This window comes from Dipodomys merriami, unplaced genomic scaffold, assembly GCF_024711535.1.
Source record: "Dipodomys merriami isolate MVZ:Mamm:240054 unplaced genomic scaffold, mDipMer1.0.p SCAF_379, whole genome shotgun sequence".
NCBI classification, from domain to species: Eukaryota; Metazoa; Chordata; class Mammalia; order Rodentia; family Heteromyidae; genus Dipodomys; species Dipodomys merriami.
In genome coordinates, this window is record NW_027205370.1 from 1 (window position 1) to 21,781 (window position 21,781).

A 21,781-nucleotide genomic window follows, 5' to 3' on the forward strand; every position below is an offset into this window, starting at 1 on the left:
TTATGGGATATTCAATAAATTGTGTGTCTTTGATTTAACTGTTTCAGAGAGGATGCTGAAAGAAAAAAAGATCAATTAGAAGACCTTAAACATCACATCTAAAACACATCTACAGCATCTCAAAATCTATACCAGTAGTAGAAGGTAAAAGTATGTTCTTTTATAATCCTTATTTTTTGTTTTCCAAGCTCTGAGTTATTCTAATAACTGACCTCACATCATGCCAGTGTTTTCCAGCTCTGAATTATTGTCTCCTCTGGAAGTTGGAATGAAGAAAGTATAATTTCTCTACTTCAAGCATATTGCCTATTCACCAGGATAGTTGAAATGTGTGTTTTCAATAGTAAAGCAGTTTATAATTGTCCCTTCATTGGGTGTGAGCCCTAATCCATTAACGATTGCATTTGGAAATAGTCTTTAGGAGGATCATCTCATCTACTCAACTCTCATTGTCTACCTTTAACCTTCTCATTATTTGTGCTTAGTAAAATATATATCTTGTTTGTAAACTTGACAATGAAACCTTCATCTCTTCTTCTCTGTGGTATTGAGATGGGGCAGGCTACGTATAATTTGTGCATAACTTATGTGAAGGAATCTGAATGAAACAGTGGAAACACATTTGCTATGGCTTAGGTGTCCCTTAGGATCGCTCTGATGGAGATGAGGTAGCTAGGGTGGTGGGGAAACCTTTAAGAGATGGGAGGTACTTAAGACTTGCTAGGGGGTGCAGCCTTTGAAAGAGGGACCTTTTGGTAATTCTCATGAGAGGACTGTTACAAAAGGACAAGCTTGGAATCTTCCCCCTCTCTGCTTCCTAGTTCAAGATGTTACTGCTTCTATATGTGCTCCCACCATGATGTGCTGTCTGTCACCCGCCACTCTCACAGAGGTTGAACAAATGGGGCTCCCTATTCTTCTGGCTTTTTTTTTTCTGTTTGCTTATGTGGTGCTGAGGAATCGAACCCAGGGCCTCATGCATGCAAGGCAAGCACTATACCACCGAGCCACCTTCCCAGCCCGGGGCTCCCTATTCTTGAGCTTTGAACCTCCAAGTGTGGGCACTACATCAACCGCTTCTTCCTAGTTCCACAGAAATGAAGAGATTCTAGGTGAAGTGTAAAGTCGTTTAACATAAAGCTCAGGGACCTTTGAGCATTCGCAGCACCTCTGGTGACTGATAGGAAAGTACAGGTTTATGTGGGGGCGGGGAGAATCCATCTGCTCTGCTCTGGTGTCAGGGCATTCAGAACTCTAGAAAATACAGTCTTCTGATTGTTGGCAGATGAAAGTCAGTTAATGCTCCCATGGCGCATGTTGGTGCTGCCCAGATGACCTGCTTGGCAGCAACCCAGAAACAAGAACCGTATAAAGAAGACAGTGTATCAGAGAAGTTTTGCTTCCCTCCATGTTTCATGACTACATTCACTTGTCACTTCTAATTGTGTTGTAGTTGATGGGACTGGATGGGCCACAGAACAATATGTTTATATCTCTATTTTCTATTTCACAGTGTAACACTTAGGTGGAGTATATATAACAGGTGTTCAGCTAATTATGCTGACTGAGAGATCTTCTGAAAGCAAACCTTGTAAGAATAATTTGATGCTTAATAAACATGTGGCATACTTATGGATTATAAACAGGCCAAGTATTGACTTGGCCAAATGTATGTAACCAACCAGAAACACTGTAATCAATATTCACTGCTGGGAAGCCAAGACAGACACAGATTGCTGAAAGTTTCTCACTTATGATTTCTGCTTGAAAATCTTGCCAAGCTATCCAGGCCTTGCCATAAACAGCAGTTGGTGAATAGGCTCCTTGAACTTTACCTACTGCCTACCATCTACCTTCCTGGGCCTGTTCCTTGCTCCTTTCACATTCTAACACCATTTATATCCTTTACTCCTTACCACTGGTGTGGGTCCTGCATTTGGGTGGCTTTCTCAGTCACTGCCTTTTTTAAAAAGTTATTTTTATCTTTAAGTAGTTGTACAAAGGAGTTACTGTTCAACAGAGTAGTATATAGATACAATGAACCTTGATCATTGTCTCTACCTTTTCTTTTCTTTTTTTTAGTTCTCTCTTTTTTTATTCTGAAAATACTGTACCTAGTGGTTACGATTACATGGGCAAGATAATGAGTTCATTTCTTATCAAGCATTGTTGCCTCCACCTTTGTTTCCCCTCCCATCCCTTTTCATCTCCAAACTCCCACCCCCTGCACCAAAGTTGTAATCTACCTTTTCTTTTTGTATGGTAATACATATAGTCTGATTTTTGTGTTTCCCAGAATTTTTCGCATGGGAAAAGACCTCTGTTATCAGTAAGTATCCAACTCTATATTTGCTTTGCCTTTGGTATGTACTGTCACACTACTCTTAAGGAAGTTAAGATTCTGCTTCACTATTCTCTGTACCATGCTCTCTGATAAGATGTCTTAGTCTTCCTTGATACCCCACCTTATAAAATGATACTCAGATGAAAAAGCATGCACATACTAAATGTGCAAAGTAGCACAGAGACTTCGGTGTGTCAACCCAGACATTTGCAGGGTGTCTAAGAGTGTGTATAAATCTTACGTGCTTGCATAATGATCATTGGAGAAACAAATTCTTGAGTTCCTCCTCAATCCACTACTTTAAAAAAAATTCTGTAAGTCTCAGATGCAGATTTTTTTTCAGATCCATCCACTTTGGAAGGCACTGCTTTTTATTTGATTCTTTATCTTGGATGAAAAATGAGTGGGTGGAGGTGAGGGATAAGAATGTAGGGAAGTACTTTTAAGAAATACAATGTCTGAATGTAGGGATAAGTACTGGTGTTTAAAAAGGCCACCAGTGGGAATGTAGATTGTAGCTAGTCTTGGAAACAACTGCTTCAATTCAGATCATCCCCTGTATGTAGTGTCTAAAGTGATAATGTAAAATTGCTTTAAGGAAGTTATTTCCATTTAACTATGTTGCCGAAGATCTTTCTGTATGGCTCATATTAATAAAATATACTCCCTGTGTATCTTGCTATGTAATTATCTTTCTTTTCATTTAATTCTTTATCACTTGTTTTGCTTTCTTTCTGATTAAGTGAAAAGATATTAAAGTAAAAAGATATAAAGCTGTTTTTGGAAGCTGGTGGTCTACAGTTGAAATTAGTAGGTGTGTTTTATTTTGTCTGAGGTTTTTAATTTATTGTTATTATGGAGGAGATATGCAGAGGGATAGTTTTTTTTAACTTTAAGCCAGTAGTTAAAATTGGGATGTTTTAAAATAAAAATACAGATTCACCACAGTGAAGGGAAAAACCAACAACAAAAGTTTCCTTAACAGAGGAGTCACCTTCCCAGATGTTACCTGGAGAGTGCTAATTTAGCAGTGGCCACTAACAGGTTGTGTCCAGTTGCTATTAGTCCCTATCATTTATACTGACCCCCCAAGGATTTATGCTTACAACCTTCAAGAAAGAGGAATGGAATTCAGGAATTAATATTTAGGGACCTACTAAGTGTCAAGCATTCTTCCATAAATACTTTCTTTTTCTTAGACCTATGAAATATGAATTCTTTTCTTTATGGGGATCTCTGAGGCTTCACTGGGCTGAGCTAGGCTAACAAGAGTCTAGGTCAGAATCCTGCCCCAAGTCTGTTTGCTCCCAAAGCTTTTCTGATCTGAATGGACCTAAAAACTACAGGGATTTGGCTTGTTGGGCACTAGAATTTTGTATCCTTTTAACTCTTTATCATCTGGGTTAGAGAATTGAGAAATCTCTCAGTAAATTTGGGGAGAGCTGTAGGCCAATTGACCTTAAAGACAGACAGTTTTGGGGAAATTTCAGGCAGGAATGCCATCTTTCAAGTGGATACAATCATGTATATAACCTGAACACTTCAAGGAGAGTTAATAATGACCTTTCTGGGCCTCAGGGAGCTGAACAGAAAGAACATTTATTCAATGCAGTTAGTTAGCTGAACAGTTATTCTGTAAAAAAAAAAAAAAAAAAAAAAAAAACCTCGAATGTGCCTTTGATGAAATGAGCCCTTATGCTCACAACTCAACAACAATTACTTGAGCTTTTGGTAGTCCAGGGTACTGCTTTTGTAATAAACTTTTCAATTTATAAGTTTGTCAGAGTATTACTTTGTTAAGTGGAATTTTGTGTTCTCTTTGTGATTTGCAGTGGCATCTGCAGTGGGGAACGTGCAGAATTTCTTCCCTTAGAAATAAATCTCAAGTGATAATGTGTAAGTAGGAAAATTCTGTTTGTATACACATTTCAGTAACACATCTCTTGACTAATCAATCTTGTACCTATTTTCTTATCAGGAGAGCTTTCAGGGTCATTAAAAAATGAGTTGAAGCGAAGGCAAGTGTTAAGACATTCTGTGTCAAGAAACTTTCCATTTCTTAAGTACATGTGGAGAAGTGGGAAGTGGGAGGACATCAGGGAACAGGAGGACGTGAGGGAACTGAAGGACATTTTAAAAAGTTAAAGGCAGTAGTTACCTGGAAGGAAATATTTGTACCATTTAGTGAAAAGATATTTATGACTTTCTGCTGAGGTGATTGCCTATTAATATTGTCACGTCGTCTTTATTGGCTCAGCACCTAACTAAGCCTAATCCTACAAGTAGTATGGTTATAAAGCTGGAAGATATGAAATAAACCAGATAGGTACTTCCTCTCCATGATTTCTAGGGAAGATCTTGGGAGACCCAGAGCTGAAGTACATTGGTGATTAACCAGTATCAGTATTTTCTCTCACTCCCTCTTTATCAATACCTTGTGTGAAGAGAGCATTGGTTCTTCTACTTCCCAGAGTGCCTCCCCTCCTTGGACCACTGAACAGAAGTACAGGTACATGAGTTGGGCTGCCATGGTGACTTACTTTCTCAGCTGCTCTCCTCTTTGTGTTCTCTGTAAATTCCTGCTTTCCCCATTGGTTCTGATAGACTCTGTAATGTTGGGAATTGCAGAGATAATGCTTCCTCTCTGGTGTTCATCCACAGACATGTCCATGAGTCTGTCTTGGCTAGATGTTAAGGATAGCTATTTTGTGATTACCCAGACAAGAAGTTGAAGAGTGTAATGCTCTTTGGCTTGTTGTCTTTTTCTTAGTATCTGCTAAAAATCTTATATCACTTTGTCCCCAAGAAAACAAGTCACAATCCAAAATGCCCTATTACCCAGAAATCTTTGGATAATGTTCTTTCCACCATCTTCCTCTAACTGAAAACTGCTTTTCATTTGACAAGTTGTCTTCCTGTGTCAGGTGCTTTGTCTTTTATATCCATCCTACCAAGGAGTTTGTAGGTCAACAAAATACCATATTTCCTCTTCCCTCTTGCATGTTGTGTCTCTTGTTCCTCCACAAAGGCACTTGGCTTTGAACTTGGAATTGAACTACATCTGTCTTCTATCCCCAGCCCACTCCTTCTCTTACATCATGTTAATTTCCAATGAATACTTTAATGCCATTCCTGTTATACTTCTTAGTGATGTAATATTCATATTGATGATCTTGTAAATGATATCCAGATTGATCATTAAAAAATATTAGTTGGATCATGCCACTCTGTTGAAAACCTTCTAATAACTTATTTTGTTTATAGATTGTGATCATAAAGCACTTCTCAAGTCATGGAAAAGGCTCTGACATTTGCTGTTATTCTTTCTCTCGGCTACACAGACCTCCCTGTTCTTCCTGATACACTCCAGGAACAATATTGCCTTAGGGGCTTCACACTTTCTACTTACTCTGCCTGAGATTCTCTTCCCCAAGAAATACTTATGGTCAGATTTCTCAGTTCATGCAGATCTTGAATTAGAAGGTACCTTCTCATTGAGCTTTTTCTTTATCATCTTATTTATTAACATGTCAAGATCCTATTGAGAATTTATATCTGAGTTTTTCATTTTTCCTTTCATTTGTCCCTCCATAATAAAACATACTTATTTTCTTATTACTTAACTTTCTGAGCAAAATATAATCTTTTAAAAATGTTATTTATTGTAAAAAAAACACAGGGGTTACAGTTACATGAGTAAGGTAATGAGTACATTTCCTATGTTACCTCCTCTTTTGTTTTTCCCCTACCATCCCTACCGTCCCCACCCCGCCAACTCCTCCTTCCCTCCACCCAAGTTGTAAAGTTTGTTTTCAACATAGTGTCTTGTATATCTCATTGTTATAATGGGTCAACCTGTATTCTTATTTCAACATTTATTTCCCTTCTCCTCCCCAAATTAGAAAAAAATATATATATACAAGATGCAGGGCACCGACATCAAATACAGTGAAAACAGGGGTTATATCATGGGAGAAGAACATACAAGAGAAACAAAAAAAAATCACACAGTACATTTTAAATATGTTAGAAACAATAGCAAATTGTTTCTAACATATTTATAAGATTATTTCTTTGTTGCTTTGTATGTCTCTCTCCCCTCTTTCCCCTCCCCCCCATTTTCACTGTATTTGATATTGGTACAATTTGGGGAGGGGAAGGGAAAAACCAAATTGTTTAAATAGGGATACGGGTGGACCCATTGCAGCAATGAGATGTACAAGATGTTATGTCGAAAAATGAACTTTACAACTTTGGGGGGTAAGGGGGAGGGGGACGGTAGGGGGAAACAGAGGAGGCGTCAACAATGCTTGCTAAGAAATGTACTAATTACGTCATAGGGGAGCTCTATGTGTAGTCTTTTGAGGAACCTTCATACTGCTTTCCAAAGTGGTTGAACAAGTTTACTGACCCACCAACAATGCAGTAAGGTTCCCTTCTGTCCATGTCCCCTCCAGCATCTGTTGTTATTAGAGTTCTTGATTATAGCCATTCTAACTGGGTGAGGTGGTATCTCAATGTAGTTTTGATTTGCATTTCTTTTATGGCTGGGGAGGTTGAGCATTTCTTCATGTGTCTATTGGCCATTCTTATTTCCTCTTCAGAGAAGTTTCTCTTTAAGTCTTTAGCCCATTTATTTATTGGGCAATTGTTTCTTTAGGATTTGTTGTTGGGGGATTTAATTTTTTGAGTTCAAACTATATTTTATATATGAGATCTTTGTCTGTTGTATGGCTAGTGAAGATCTCCCAATCCGTAGACTTTCTATTGATTTTGCTAGCTATGTCCTTTGCCATGCAGGAGCTCTGTAGTTTCATGCAATTCCATTTGTCCAACTTTCTTTGATTTGTTGTGTTTCTGGGTCTTTATTAAGAAAATTTTGGCCTGTGCCAAGGAGCCCTAGAGTTTCTCCTATTCCTTCCTAATGTTTTCAGGGTGTCTACTTTGACTTCGAGGTCTTTGATCCATTTGGAGTTGATTCTGGTGCAGGGTGATATATAAGGATCTAGCTTTAGTTTTCTATAGGCGTTTAGCCACTTTTGCCAGCACCACAGCACCAGCAAAATGTAATCTTAATGAGGGAAGTTTTGTCTGTATTTAGAGAAGTTCTTGATGCTTTTATGGTTAATAAATGCTTGATTACTATTGATACAGTGTATCAATGATAATCAGTATACATTATCCATTGAATAGCCAGTTTTTTTGTTTTTTGTCAGTCATAGGGCTTGAACTCTAGGCCTGGGTGCTGTCTCTCAGCTCTTCAGTTCAAGGTAAGCACTCTACCACTTGAGCCACAGCACCACTTCCGGTTTTCTGAGTGGTTTATTGGAGATAAAGAGTCTCACAGACTTTACTGCCAGGGCTGTCTTTGAAACTCGATCCTTAGATCTGCTAGGATTATACAGGTGAGCCCCAGGGCCCAGCTCAATAGCCAGTTTAATTTGAAATTAAAACCCATTCATCTGGAATGGAATGAGTCAACTGTGGTGTAATAATTCATAAGTACCTACACTTATACCTCTAGCTTCTAGTCTTTCCCAAGGAGGAACCATATTGAGGACTCTCTCATAGCTCTTTTCGAATGAAGGCAGTCATAGACTAGAACCATGTCTAAATCTAGTTTTCTGTCCTCAGTTTAAGTAAACACAGTGTTGGTCATTGTCAACATTATTTTGGCACATGGAGATAATCAAGAGCTACTGCCTCTGCACAGTTGTCAACTGGGAAAAACTTGGTTTGGGTTCTATGAAATTTCATTATCAGCATTCTGTTTCTATCTTAGAATCCTCATCATCTTCATCTTCTTCAGGTGTTTTTCCCACTCTGCTTGCTGGAGCCCTATCTTTGTCATTGACTTGGTTCATGAAACAGAGTTTAGAATGATTACAGTTTTTAAAAAACCTTAGAAATTTAGTTTGTTTGATAAAGTATTAGAGCTCAACCTTTTAGGGTCTGATCTTGGGCAAAGTTAGTAGGCACAGTAGAATGGACTAACGGGTGTAAGATAATCAGTAACTAATTTTTGTGGTTGAATTTAGTTATATATTTTCTAATAATACCCTTACAGCTTTTAGATGTTGTTACCTAGTTCTGTCAAGACCTTCAATCTCCTTCAACACCTTTCTGATCTTTTGGAGAAAAATTGGAGGTAAAGTAGGGAGAAATGAGGCCTTGGGAGAGACTAAAGTTGAGGAAGAGATGATCAAAAAATTTTTTCTTTCAAGTCTATTGATCTCTGTGCTTTTGTATAAACTGGAGACATGAAAGCACACACAACACATTACAAAGAATTGTTCTGTCCCCTGAAAATGTCATTCAGGTTAACTTTGTCAATTACAAGCAGTTACTGGGGGTTTATTCTGGTCACTTGTCTTTTTCTTCTAATGTAAAGATAAATGGGAAAGGAATAGTGTGTTCATTACATTTCTCTTTGTGTGATATCTTTGTTCCGTGATTGATTTAAAGGTCTTTTATGTGATCTGAACCAAAACTAATATAAGCTATGTCAATATATACAATTTGTCTTCCCTTTTAACTAAAACTTCTTTGAAATATAACTTTTAAGAAGTTACTGAACAATAGCTTTGAAAAGTTTCTAGGAATTGTATGAAGATAGATTCTATAATTGGCAAACATATTTACATAACTTTCAGTAAAATACGTTGTAGTACCTTGACAGATTATTGTCTGGTACTATACAAACATGAAATTAAATGAAGAAATTGAAGAATAAATATCAGCTCAACTATCAGAATAATCAATCTGAATTAGAAAATAATGTGATTAAATTCAATATGATTTGTAGACATCGTTTATTTCCTTGTTTTGCTGGCTTAAATTTTAGATAGTTGACAGTATCACATAGTTGTTTATTCTGGAATTATTCTGCAGGTGGTATGTCTTACATAATATGAACACAATCTAAATAGAATACTCACAGTTGAGAATTAAGTCTTGATTTAGGCAAATTAGGTTTTAAAGCCTTTGGCTTATGAAGAAAGTACAGAGTTGTGATATTTGTAATGTTTCTTTATTTTTAAATACAACCTATCAAAATAAATTTCTACCAAATGAAGAGAAATAGATATATTGGACAATTGGAAAATTCAAGGTGACTTTTATAAAAATCTGAAATTTTCTCCAGCCAGTCTTTGTTTGCAGATGGAAACATGAAACAGTTCTGGTTCAGTTATGCCCTGCTAGTGTGACTTTTGAGAGGCTCAGCATGATTTAGTGACTTGGAGCTGCTGTTTTGAGTTCTGAAATAGGGAATACAGTCTGAAAATATTAGAAATAATCACAGAATATGACCCCATAAATCTCATGTACTTCACTGAGAAACATGTCCAAACAGTAATGCTTACCACTAGTGTGTCATGTTGAGGAAGCAGAGGTTCTTTGTATTATTTGAGTTGATTTTTAAAGCTTAACTGGCAAATAATCTATAGCTAACTGCATTTTTGTGTAAAATTGACATATGATCACATCTACAATGAATACTTAAGGTTAGGGCATGATCCTGTGGTAAGAAAGCTTTTATATGTGAAGAAGTTTTTTGTTTTTTGTTTTTTTGCCAGTCATGGGGCCTGAACTCTGGGCCTGGGCGCTGTCCCTCAGCTCTTCAGCTCAAGGTTAGCGATCTACCACTTGAGCCAGAACACCACTTCTGGCTTTTTCTGCTTATGTGGTACTGAGGAATTGAACTCAGGGCCTCATGCATGCAAGGCAAGCACTCTACCACTGAGCCACCCTCCCATCCCGTTTTTTTTTTAAACTATCTTTAAGTAGTTGTATGAAGAAGTTCCCATTTTATAAAACAGTATATGAATACAAGGTGTCTGACAACATTGTCACCCATCGTATGCGAAGAGGTTTAAAGAATCTCTTTGGTTGAATGCAAATTAATGGGTTTAGAGATTCTCATATTGATGCAGTTTTTGTTTTAAATAAACAAAAATCTTGTATTGGATTAACAAAACTTGTTTCCTATAAATTCATCCTCTGAGGATGTAAACTAATAACATGCTTTCCACAGAAATTAAGAACTTCAGTTATTAATATTTTATAAGCCTTTCTGAAATTTCTAGTTAGGATCTTTTCCCATATTTATTGTACATACTCATTGCATAATGACTATGTATATATCCTATATATAATTACATTTTTAATTTATAGGAATAAGGTTTGAGCCAGGCGCTGGTGGTTCACGCCTATAATCCTAGCTACTCAGCAGGCTGAGTTCTAAGGATTGCAGTTCAAAGCCAGCCCAGGAAGGGAAGTTGGTGAGACTCTTATCTCCAGTTATCCATCAGAAAACCAGAAGTTGCATTGTGGCTCAAGCAGTAGAGTGCCACCCTTGAGATGAAGAGCTGAGGGACAGCGCCCAGGCCCAGAGTTCAAGCTCCACGACTGCCTTGTCCTTGCTAGGTGAGTACTCTACCACTTGAGCCACAACTCCAGCCCATTTTTGCTATAGTTATTCAGATAGAGTGGTGGTTTTTGCCTGGGGATAGCCTCTGCCTATGCCTCTCATATAACTAGAATTACAGGCATGTTCTACCATGTTCAGTTTGTTGAGATGAGATGTTAGTAACCTTTCATCCAGGCTGCCTCTGTGCCTCTTGAGCAGTTGAAATCACAAGATGCTCCACCACACCGAGTTTTCCTGTATGTTTTGTTTTACTGATTTTTGTCTTACTAATTTGCATGTGAACTATATGAAGAAAGGGATCTTGGCTGTTTTTATTTGTCATAGTATTTTCAGTGATTATATAAGACACACTCAATAGGTATTTATTGATTGAATAATAAATGAATGTATCTAGTCCATAGTGTTGAGGGATGTATTAGATAGCCTTCATGGGAATGAAGAATCTACAAATGAATCAGTGTATACACATGATTGGGAGATATGCATAGAATACACTAGAGAAACATACTACCAAACATACTACCTAAAAGTTCTGAGAAGCTTTTATTCAAGGAGTGATCAGGTTAAAGAAAATGTAGGAAAAGCAATTCTGTGCCTCCATCAGAAAGAATGACATTGCCCCATTTGTTAGGAAATGGAAAGACTTGGAAAAAATTATATTAAGTGAAGTAAGCCAGGCTCAAAGAAACATAGGTCCCATGGTTTCCCTTATTTGCAATAACTAGTAGAGACAAGTAGAAATGGTCAGATAAATTGATGTTAGGCGAAACAAACCCCAAGATAAGGACTCAAATGGTTTTTCTTTCTTGCTATTGTTTCTAACATATTTATAAGATGATTTCTTTGTTGCTTTGTATGTCCATCCCCCATGGTATAACCTCTGTTTTCACTATATTTGATGTTGGTATAATTTGGGGAGGGGAAGAGAAAAAACAAATTGTTTAAATAGGGATACAGGTGGACCCATTGCAACAATGAGATGTACAAGATGTTATGTTGAAAAACGAACTTTACAACTTTGGGGTGGGGGAGGAAGGAGGGAGAGGGGGATGGGAGAGCAACGGATGGTAAGGGGAAACACAAGAGGAGGCAACAATGCTTGATAAGAAATGTACTCATTACCTTGCTCATGTATGGTATTTTCAAAATAAAAAAATCCTTATTAATAAAAAAAGAAAATGTAGGAAAAGATTGTTATTTATTTTAACCAGTCATTTCAGCACACCATTTTGATGCAAGTGGAGCCACATTTCCCTATCTGAACAGCTAGGGCTTTTATTATGTACAAATGACAGAACACCTAATTCAACCTGGTTTTTAACAAGAGTTGCACAAACCTACTCCTGACAATATGAATAGTTAGGTATTTCATCCGATTCTCCCACTTCAGATGAATAAAATTATTGGATGATTATAAAAAGGACCTTGAAGTATTGAAAAGATGCCACACAAATACAGAACAACTAATGTGAGACCTTCCGCTGATATACTTGAGACTCAAAGGGACATTCTTCATGGTTATCAGGAAAATGAAAAACAAATGCTGGTGAGGGTATAGGAGAAAATGGAACCCTTATACACTGTGAGTGGGGATACAAATTACTGCATCCACCATGGGAATCAGTATGGATGATCTTCAAGAAACTACAGGTAGAACTACCATATGATTTTGCCATACCACTCTTGGCCATATATCTGAAAGAATGTAAGTCAACATACAAAACAGATGGAAAGTTACACACCTGTGTTTATAGTCTCACCATGAATATCAGCCATCATTGGACAGCCTATGTGCTCAATAACTTATTAATGGATAAAGAAAAATGTAGTTAACGTCAACCAGAAAAAGTGAGTAATATATGATTCCACTTGTATGAGGTCCTTAGTGTAGAGAAAAGTCATAGGGATGAAAAATAGAATATCTGTGCAGGGAGGTGAAGAGTAGGGGATTATTGCTCAATGGTACAGAATTTCAGTTTACAAGATGAAAATAATTCTACAGTGGTGATGGGTTCACAGCCTTAGGAATAATGTATTTAATACTACTTAAGTGGAAACATGTAATGGTTTAGATAATCTGTTTTCCATAATGAAAAATAAGGGAAAAACAAAAAAAAAACCTTATGATTCGAAAGGACTATTAGCAAACATATTTGGTGAGGAGATATGGAAAGCTTGTCTTATAGCTAATACTAAGGATAGCTTTTCTTGCTTTTTGTTGCTTTTATGGTTTAGTTAGGAGAATGGAAACAATTGTAGGCATTTTAATAGAGAGATTTAAACACAGCAAAATATTACATAGGCCAAGAAAAGGGGGCAGAGGAGGATTTTGGATCCTCCCAGAGATTAGCAAAAGCTGCAGGGTTATAGCAGGGGATAGTATTATAAGAGCTTAGATACTGGGCCCTCATTAGCTAGAACCATCATGGCATGAAGGTCACAGGGAAAGGCCATGCCTGGCAAGCATTGGCAGACATTGATCTATACTGGGTGATAAGTTGAATGGCTTTCTACTCCTCCTCCTCCATCCTGATATTGCCTCCAGTATGTCCCTTTCATTATGCATGAATTAAAATCAGAAAAACAGGAAGTAGGCTGATACTATTTATAAACTTCTTTTTCCTGAATCTACAGCAAGGAGAAAGATGAACCATAGATCTGGAAAGAAAACAAAAACTATACAATGCAGAGGGGAAATAATTATCCCCCTACCTTCAGTGGACCACTCTGAAGTTTTTAAGGAGTTTTAGGTAGCATGAGTATTCTATATCTCTTGTTTAACTTGTTTTGTCTTTTCTTGGTCAGTAGTGATAATGTATCAAATCAGATTTTCTTTCTGTTTCATTCCTTGCCACAACAATCTTGATTATCTTGTCCCTTCAGTGTGTTACCCCTGTATTTCTCCATGCACATTGTAGGCTAAATTAGTCACATAAAAATTAAGTGACACATTTAGAATTTGAATCCAAGACTGGATCCAAAGTATAATATGAATCCAACACTTTTATTTCACAGAAGAAAGTTACTGACACCTAAGATGACATGGAGTAAGGGCTCTAGATTATCTTGTTATTCAAAATAGAGCTGATCTATTAGAAGAAAAAGATTCTGCCTTTCAATTTGCTTAATTAACCACACACATTTGGGAACAAGAAACTGTAGAGCATAAATGATTCTCAATTCCTGTAATGTTCATTGTTTATGTACATCGTAAGATAAAATCATAAAAGGGTCACTTGGTTTTTTCATGGTGAAGTCAGAATTTCAGGTATACCCTTTTTCATTTTTTTAGAGTTGTCAGTATATTTCCTAGGCTTGGAAATTTGCCTTGAACTGTTTCTGAGAGCTTTCTTTGGTGAGCAATGTTCAGTGAGCCTCAGGCAGAGTTTGAGGCAAATAAACAGAAACAATACCTGAGTGAGTTCTGTTGGTAAATGAAAATATTCCATTCAGATTGGTTAATATGTTCAGTGCATTAGAGCTGAATAGAATGGGCATCACACTTCGTTGAATTAACAGCAGAGCCCAGAAAACAGGTAAACTATCATTTCCAATTATTTTTTCTACTTAAGAACTTGAGGACAAGAAACTTGGTGATAATGACTGTGAGATAACAACATTGCTTGGAAATGTTTGTCCTCAAGATTCTGTTGCATATTCCTTGGGGGATGTCTCTGCTGTCCTGGTTCTTTGAGCTTTTTCCTAACAATCTGAGTCAAGTCGTTTGAAGTTGCATTCATACCTCCAATGGTCTCCAAGTCGCAGGTGATCAAGAAACAAATTCCTGACTGATGCTTAGACAAGCAAGCATTCTATCTCCAAAAATGGAGTTGAATTGGAGATCACCAATACTATAATGGCTGATGACTTGAAGAGATGTTATGTAAATGTGGGAGCACAAAGTACCCATCTTTCCCTCTGCTGTCTACAAAGAAAAGCCAAAAAAGTCCATGTAATTTTTGTAAGTGTGTGTATGTGATTTTTGTTATTCTTCCTCATTTATAGAAATACATTATAAAAGCCGGGCGCTGGTGGCTCACGCCTGTAATCCTAGCTACTTAGGAGGCTGAGATCTGAGGATCGCGGTTCAAAGCCAGCCCGGGCAGGAGAGACCATGAGACTCCTATCTCCAATAAACCACCAGAAAACCGGAAGTGGCGCTGTAGCTCAAGTGGTAGAGCGCTCCCCTTGAGCTGAAGAGCTGAAGGACAGCGCCCAGGCCCAGAGTTCAAGCCCATGACCGACAAAAAAAAAAAAAAAAAGAAATACATTATAAAAAGAGAATGTTAGTATGCATAGTTGTTATTTTCCCTCTGGATTCACTATTCACTTTTATCCTCTCCGCTTGATTTCCAAGAAGACCAATCTTCATCCATCAATTCAAGTGATTCACTTGCCCTCTGGCTTCAAGTGAGTTTGGCCAATGGGAGAAATCATCAGGAGATCAAAAGGCAGGAAGTGGGACTGGGAAGGTGGCTCAGTGGTAGAGCGCTTGCCTTGTATGCATGAGGCCCTGGGTTTGATTCCTCAGCACCACATAAGCAAAAAGAAAAAAGCTGGAAGTGGCGCTGTGGCTCAAGTGGTAGAGCGCTAGCCTTGAGCTGAAGAGCTGAGGGACAGCACTCAGGCCCAGAGTTCAGGCCCCACGACCAGACCCAAAAACAAAACAAAACAGAAAGGCAGGAAGTGAGGTGGAGAATTTATTCCTTGGCTTCTCCTTCTCTGATACGGATTTTTAGTGCTGCTTCTTTTTATTACGGTTGAAGCTTCTGTGGGATGTTTTTCTACTTTGGCAAAGGCTAGAAATCTCTACATTTTAATCAGTACATTCAAGGTCTAGGATCAGGCAAGCTCTGTCATACTTAGATAAAATGAAAAAGAGATTTTCCTTGTTTTGTTGTCTTCCCTTAACTTCTCTCTAGACCCTGTGTAAATATATAATTATGCCTTCTGAAGGAACTATCTGTTTCCTGGTGGGATCATGGCTAATCAATATATGACCATACTCTTCAAGTCCTAGTCCCTTTCTGGTTCATATGACCATATAATAAATTCTGTTTCTTTAGTTCAGTATGTCTTTTTTTCCCCCCAGGGCTGAGGACCGAACCCAGGGCCTTGCGCATGCCGGGCGGGTGCCCTTCTGCTGGGCTAACCCCCCAGCCCCTAGTTCAGTATGTCTTAAAACAAAATAGTTGATGGTTATTTCCCAAGTTATACATAGTACATATGCAGATCTGTGCATTTCCAAACAGGATAAGAGGTTTCATCAATAAATAAAATGCACTTTTACTATGGACTCTGATATATAATGCAATTTGTTTTAAATTAGAATTAAGACATGTTTTCCCTTCATAGTTCACTGTGGAGGTATCTCAAGTAGTTTGTAAAGAGGAAGATGAACAGATGATTACAATATGAGGAAGACTATGCAAGTAACAGTGGTAAAGCAAACGCAGTGAGGGTTCAGAGGGGGAAGGAAATTCTTTGGAGCTGGGATGATGAAGAGGGAAGCAGGTGCATCTTCAGAGAAACAGCATTTTTTTTGGGGGGGGGGGTCCGGTCATGGGGCCTGAACTTTGGGCCTGGGCGCTGTCCCTCAGCTCTTCAGCTCAAGGCTAGCGCTCCACCACTTGAGCCACAGTGCCACTTCCGGCTTTTTTCTTTTTGCTTATCTGGTGCTGAGGAATCGAACCCAGGGCCTCAGGCATGCAAGGCAAGCGCTCTACCACTGAGCCACCTTCCCAGCCCCAGAAACAGCATTTTTTGAGCTAGTACTTGGGGAAGGATATATTTTCATCTTTTTTATGGTACTAGAAATTAAACCCTGGGCTTCATGCTTGCTAGGCAAACTCTGGGTTATGTCTTCATTCAATGGAAGGATATATTTGTAGGAAGCATGGTGGATAATAAGCAGATAGATATTTTCCAGGAGGAAAATATGCTGAGGAACCAAGAAGATTGAGTCACCTTGGCAAGAACAAAGAACCAGTTGGTGAAATAATATTGGATACATATTGAGGAGTGAGGAAATGATATTTTGGAAATATATTTTTGCTTAGAAAGCTAGAGAAATTATCTTTCCTTTTGTAGGCAGTGAGGAATTAGTAGAGTTTTGAAAAGAGCTTTGAAAATGAGTGATTTGAAACAAGACTACTTTGTCTGCTGGCTGGTCCAAGAGGCTCCTCTTAGGTAACAAGAATAAATGGCTCAGCAAGAAGGTGATCAGGTTGGTACCAGAGAAGGTCTGCCATGTCCTGGGTGATGACTACCTAGACCCGATGTTTCTCTTACCAGCAAGGTATTTCCTCTTGGTTTTTTTTTTTTCCTCTCTTTTTTCAGTTTTTTTTTTCTTGTCAAGCTGATGTACAGAGGGGTTTCAGTTACATAGTAAGGTAATGGATATGTTTCTTGTCCACCTTGCTACTCCTTCCCTCAATTTTCTCCTATTTTCTCTCCTCCCCAGTTCCCCTCCCCCAAGTTGTGCAGATGGTTTCCAACAGATTGTCTTGTGTATGTCGCCGTTGCATTGGTTCCCCCCTTGTCCTTTATCTCACCATTCTGTTGGTCCCCTTCCCTTCCTTAATTCCAATAAACATATATACAATAGCAGGGTACCAAAATCAAATACAGTAACAACAGAGGATACACCATGAGGGGAAGAACATACAAAAGAAACAAAAAAAAAATCACACACCACCACCACCAAGAAAAACCTCTGGTGTCCATGTCTTGGAGTTCATTTTACTTAGCATCATCTTATATGGTCATATGTACATAGCTATTGAGCTGTTCTGCTCATCTGCTTAGGTTATCCTAGATGTATACTAATTATTGCAAATAAGGGAAACCAGGGGACCTATGTTTGGGTCTGGCTTACCTCACTTAATATGATTTTTTTTCCAAGTCTTTCCATTTCCTTACAAAAGGGATAGAGTTTTGTGTGAGGCTTTCTGACTCCCATTTTCAGATAATCATTATCTATACATTGTCTGTGTATTCCTGTTTCCTTCTAATTCCCCTCTTTGTAAATAAATACTGCTAAGGAGGGTGGTGACCTTTTTGGAAACTACCTCCTGGTATGTCCTACTGTGATATAACCCTGATACTTCTTTCTGTGAAGTGTTAAGAAATTGTTATGGATTTTTTTCTAATTCTCTGATCCTATACATACATACAGAAGTAACTTAAATTTTATCTGTAATGTGTGCCATTGTTCCTGAACTTTTTTTTTCTCTCTCAAGGCTATTTAGTGCTCTACCACTTGAGCCACACCTCTCCTTCTAACTTTTTGGTGGTTAACTGGAGAGAAGACTCATAGGCTTTTCTGCCTGGCTGCTGGAGTGGCTTCAAACTGAAATCCTCAGATCTCACCTCCTCCAGAGCAAGAATTACAGATCTGAGCCACCAGCAGTCTTGATGCTTCTTGTGTTCTAGGAAAATGAATAGGGTCTATCCATTGATACTTGATGTGATGGGAGGTGAGATAAGACGAGTTAGAATAGGCCAGTTATAAAGGATGGCTGGGCAATTGGTACAGTTGAGAATCTTGGGAAGAGATGAAGGTATTCAGTATGACAGCAGCTACAGGATTGGTAGCTGAATGTGGAAGGTAGATAGAAAATGAGAGGTTATTGAACCAAGATAAGAAACATAGTACTTGAAAGTACATTATGATATTAGTACACCATTATTAAAATAACTATGGAAACTGGTAAACCAGCGATGGCTGAGAATCAATGTAGATTTGGAGGATTCATTTTTGAATATGTCTGGATCTGATGGAGAAAGTCATGATAAAATTAAAGAAAATTGCTTGGGGCAACTAGAAATATTATTCAGCAGATAGGCTGGGGTTGAGATTTTCTTCAAATATATATCATGTCCATATTTTAAAGTGGAATCTTATTTCAGAATTTGAATAAGGATGCTAAAATATGTTTAACAGCATTACTTAGCCCCCCAAAAGAAAGGAGGACAGTAAAAGATCCTTTATATCTCACTAAAAAAATGAAACTGAGAGGGTGTGGTGAGTACTTTTGGAGTTTGTATTTTCTGCTCTTTATTTTTTTCAAGAGAATAAAGTCATATGAATAGAAGTGCTACCAAGAAGAGTTTTCATGTTTCCCTCAGCATGAGCATATACTCTGTGATTTTCCTCATGACTTTTTTTTCTTTTTCTCACCCTCCAGTGAATGGGCCTCAGGGGGAAAAGAACTCATTAAAACATGTAGGCTCATAATGAGATAATAAATAATGCAGCAATTTCACTCCAAGTAAAGATACTCTCTCTGCTGATTTTGGCATTTGTGTAAAAATCTTTAAAGAAGACCCCTTTGGGTATTGTTTTGCAAAATTTACTATGTTTCTTTCTTACCTGAGATGCATTAAAGCAAAAATGATAGTTATTTGAAATTGATTGCTTTCCTTACAAATATTGCACAGATGTTTCAGGCAAAGATATAACCAAGTTTAGCTGGAGGCATTAGGCACATAAGTAGAATCCCCCTCAGCTCAGTAGATAGTAAAAATCAATAACGCCGACAACAATACTGGCCAAATGCTTTCAGTGTTGTATTTCTCACCTACAAAATGGAAGAATTAGATAATACTTGCAGGACCTTTTCTGCTGTTTTGTTTCCTCACCTACAAAATGAGGGCTCATGGAATACTCGAAGGTCTTTTTCTGCTTTAGAGCTCTGCTTTCTAGTGACAGGTCCAAAGTGACACAGCAAGTGACAGTACCAGGAATTTCCATACCCAGCATAAGGGAAGAAGCCTGACTAACAGAAATATGGCAGGTTTGTCATCTGAGACACCAGGTTTGAATATACTCTTAGCACCAATTTTTAGTTATGGGGAGGTTGAAACTTTTGTTTCCATTTTTACAGATTATTAAAGTAACGCTCAAAGACTTAAGTATTTTATATGTCTGTTTCACTTAACTGCATGTAATGTGTGCCTACATAGTTCCCTTCTCATTACCCAATGAAGATTGCTTTTTGATAATTTTTCTTTTGTTGACATCAGACATTGAATCGCTGAAGTTTAGTGCATCAGTACGTGGACCCTCAATGGTCTTTTAGAAATCAAATGTCAGTGAACATTGAGACTCAAGTCTACCTTTATTTTCATTTACATCACTAACAGTTTTCTGATTCAACTTCACAGTTTTTTCATTTGTATACTTGGAATAGCTTTTACTATGATGTTCATCTAAACCCAAACAAATCACATAATTCTTGGAAGTGGCCTGAGAATTAAGTGTAGAGTCCTTGTCCAAACCATTGTTTATGGCCATAGGTTTATTTTTATTCCAATAATCAAATCATGTTTGAGAAATTCAAATGAACATGAATTCTCAAATCACAGTTTTCCAATTACATGGCTACTTTCATGATGGAAGAAAATGCCTTAGACATCATTATATTGTCTATATTTAGTAGTGACTATTACAAAGTGTAAGAACAGTAGACTGGATGAAAGTAATTCCATTCTTCAGTGTTTTTTTTTCTCTTAAAGACAGAAACTAAACATCTATGTTTAGGTACCTATCTTTTATTCATTCATATTTTCTGTGGAATTAATACTTTATATATATATTTTTAATTTTCATAGCATAAAAATTGAGTAATTTAATGGAATTTTGTAACAAAAAAATAAAAATTGCAGAATTTTAAAACAGTGAGGAATATAGATTAACATTGAACAGTCATGTGTAAAAACATCAAATACTTTATATTTGAATAAGATATTACATAGATTTTTTATAGACTACTTTAAATTTTTGTTAAGCCAAGATAAGCATAATAAAGGAAAGTACTAACTGTGTTCTATTTAACAAGTAAATTGGATTGGGTAAGTTTATTTTTTTTTATAACAAATGAGAACTATTTCACTCTTTTGGGGGATAATGTGATAGTTAGTTGAGAACTATCATTTTCCTCTCCCAGTCTGATTAAGTGGGATTAAGTTATATAATTGTCATTTGGTGTTCACAGGGGATCTGTTCTAGGACCCTTCTCAGATACCAAAATCTGCAAAGGCTCCTGTTCCTTACATGAAATGACACGCTATTTGCATATAATTTATGTACCAGCTTTCATATAATTGTCTTTAGATTACTTGTGCATATCCTTTCATGTATTTAAAATCACCTCCAGATTGCTTATACTACCTGATACAATCTACATGCTGTGCAAATAGTTGTTAAACTGTATTGTTCAAATGATAATGATAAGAAAAAAGGGATGAAGCTTTTGAAATGTATTCCATCTAAGGTTGGTTAAACCTTCGTATACAAAACCCATGGTGTGAAGGTCACACTATGTCTACAATAAGTCTGTAGTACATGATTTTTTGATAATACTGTAGCCAGTCTGGCAAAGTCCCTCACCTTTTGTATTGGTCATACTTGACAGTCTGTTTACCCAGAAGACTGAAGTTAATAAAACCGTTTCAGTGAAGAGCCAGGCACAGTACTTTGCACATTGCAGCAAATCTGCTCAGGAGGTTGGTAAAAGGATGGCTTGGGTCCTAGGCTACAGTGCACTATGCCAGTCATGTGTCTGCACTAAGTTTGGCATCAATATGGTAACCTCTTGGGAGCAGAGGACCACCAGCTTGCTTAAGAAGTGAACCAGCCAAGGTTGGAAGTAGGGCAGGTCAGATCAGCACCTCATTCTTACTGAAATTGAGTGATTATACAATTTTAAAGTGGGTCCCTGAGCACAGTATGCGTCTTCCTTGGTCATCTAAGAAGCAGAATATTGTAAGGTACTGACACTAGTGTTCCAGGAATAGGGAGGTGTGAGGAATAAATGACACTAAGAAACGCAGAGAAGCATTATGTAATATTCTGCATGCTACAGAGATGATTAATATTTACACAGTGAGCTAGGGACAGAGCAGATTTTCTAGCACGCATATTTACTTGGTAAAAGTTGAGAATGACAGTCATACTAACGTATGTGTCTTTGAGAGGATTAAGTATGTTAATCACTGTTAGG